The sequence below is a fragment of the Montipora foliosa genome, chromosome 2, assembly GCF_036669935.1.
Source record: "Montipora foliosa isolate CH-2021 chromosome 2, ASM3666993v2, whole genome shotgun sequence".
Lineage (NCBI taxonomy): Eukaryota > Metazoa > Cnidaria > Anthozoa > Scleractinia > Acroporidae > Montipora > Montipora foliosa.
Genome location: NC_090870.1, coordinates 15,188,137 through 15,190,636, shown reverse-complemented (window position 1 = coordinate 15,190,636; position 2,500 = coordinate 15,188,137). Strand labels below are relative to the sequence as shown.

At 40.2% G+C, this 2,500-nt stretch overlaps 1 long non-coding RNA gene across 1 annotated transcript in view; it reads left to right on the top strand.

The window, feature by feature from the left end:
- The first annotated feature begins 692 nt into the window (after positions 1-692).
- Positions 693-2,500, top strand: part of LOC137989806 (uncharacterized) — a 10,016-nt gene continuing 8,208 nt past the window's right edge. The window contains exon 1 of the long non-coding RNA XR_011121027.1: positions 693-943. This is a non-coding gene — a long non-coding RNA (uncharacterized lncRNA). The remainder of the gene's footprint in view (positions 944-2,500) is intronic.

The following is a 2,500-nucleotide window of genomic DNA, read 5'->3' as shown; positions in this document are numbered from 1 at the left end:
CTTCTGCAGAGACCAGACAAAAAAAAATCCCCATCTTGTCCCGGGATGGGGGTGGGGGGCCCGGGGTTTTCGTTGAGTCAAGCATTAAACGTGTTTCTATAATCTTATATGCGTCATATCCGTGACATTGTTTTCTCGTTATAGCTTGTATTTTGAATGGTAACGGTAAAACAACCAACTCCCTGAAAAGGTCGGGCCGTGCTTGGCGAAATATTTGATAGGAATAATATACTAGCCTCAACCGTACAACCAGCCTTGCTCTATTATTCGAGTTTGCTGGTTAGATCGACCAGGATCCGGAGCCTTGCATTTGGCCCTTGCATACAAAATTGTTTAATTCTTATTGAGAGGAAATCTTCCCCCCCCCCCACCCTCCTCCCACAGCTTATGTCCCCCTCCCCCGTGAATTACATTCATCGTGGGTACATAGCTGTAGAACTCACAAAATTACTCACATTATAAAAATGGCAAAAGAATGTTTTTGTGTAGACTGCTCGCAGTCCCTTCTGAGTTAGTAGAACCGCCCGCTTTTTTCACGCAAGCGAGCCGAAGGGAGAATGATGACTGAGCAAAGATATGGGGACCATTCTCCTCTCGGCTCGCATGCGTCACCAAAGCGGGTGGTTCTACTACCTCAAAAGGGACTGCGAGAAGTCTAGTTTTTGTGTTGCAAGTACTTTGCATGACTTGATCACGTGCTTGGACACAACTGCGTCGACTGCAGTCAAGCGTGGGCTATAAACAATATTTCATTAGTCTAAAATCTTTCGTTTCGTGCAGTTGTGACAACAACTTCGCTATCAAGTTTAAAAGTTGTTCCGGTGGTTTTTGGAGATAAAGTGAGGAGAAAACTGAACTGTACACTGTTACAGTCATTTCGCGTCCGCAGGTATCAGCGAGCTCACAATGGCGAATTGGTATTCACCAGAGGGACCTTCTGAAGGTAAATTTCACGATTCTGTGATTTGATATATCTTAGGAATAGTCAGACCCGAAGTAGCGGGTATTTTTAATTATTTTTTATGGCTTACCTGCAGAATGGGCGGTCAGTTATTTACGTATGAATGGCGGGTATTATAAATATATGCCTCCTTCTCCAGACAATGCCGCTAGAATACAATACTAGCTGGGTATTCTTTAATTTATGTGTGTTTTGGATGTCTCCAAGATATTGCAAAGGGATGTTGCACCTCATATTGAAAGTGAACCGTTAAAGCTAAGAATTTCCCGGCGCATCAAGCTTGTGCGAAAGATGTCTTCAGTGAGTCGTGAAAACTTGAATCCTCAATTGTCCTTTTGTTATGCTGAGAAGCAGTCGGGGAAGTGAAAATACTGCGAAAGCAATTAAGTTTTTTGCGGATCCGGGATATTTTCGGGAGGTTTTTAGAGTAATAAATCAGTGTTTAAGGCCAACACTTGACTGCACTCGACTCCTTGTTAAGGTGGATTTCCACTTTCGCGTAAATTTTTCGTAGGTTACGCACGTCTTTCAAGTATTGGCGTGACGTTTAACGCAAGCCATCCATTTTATTTACGCACGTTAAGCCAGTCAACCTACGTAATATCACGCGACAAAGATATAAAGCGGCATAGGATCAAAATTCAAATAGGGACAGGCACAACAAAGATGCCCATTCATATTGGGTACATGCAAAGCGTATTAAGAACAGGGACACCGAATCGAGTAATAGCCGCAGCGCAAATGTATTTCCCAGCATACTCTTTCCGGGCTCCACGATTTGAAAGCATGTTATAAATGACGGCCACCACTTTAATTGTTTGTATTGTTGTGTTCTTTGGCGGAACGGAGTAAAGATATTACCATATTTTAGTCCTCGTATCTAACATTCTTGGTGGCGCAAGTGGATGAGCCATTTGCGTTGGACTTTTATCCCACTCTTAACTTCGAATGTACCAATTATTTTTTTCTTTTTTCTTTTTTTTTGTTTCATTTTCGACTAATCTGTATGTTATCCATCCATTCTTTCTTTATTTCATTTATTTTATTTACTCCAATAAAAATAGGATAACATTCAGTTAAACAACTATATAGTTATATTTGTTATATAGATACTGATGAAATACCAGGATTCCTCCTTTTACTAAAAAATCATATCTTCACCGCGCGCAGTGAACATATCATTTTTATCTTTCACATGTGAGAATATATTACGTGTCGTCATGGTAACAGACACGATTAGCCTGTAAAACGCGAGCTTCCTCCTCATTGTAAGATACTTTTGTGCTTTAATATAATTCTTCTCTACTATGTTAACATTTTTATTGCAAATTTTACATTATTATGACTTGTTTTTCATAACTTTCACCTTTTGTTTCATGTTACACAACATGCGTGTTTTAGCCGATGGTGACCACTTTTTCATCATTTCGGAAATGAGTAAAACAAGTTGTTTTAAATCTAGCGCTCGGACCGGTTTTTCACAAAACTGAATGGTAAATTTCCTGCACCTTTACAAGACGTGACATGCTCAAACCACTT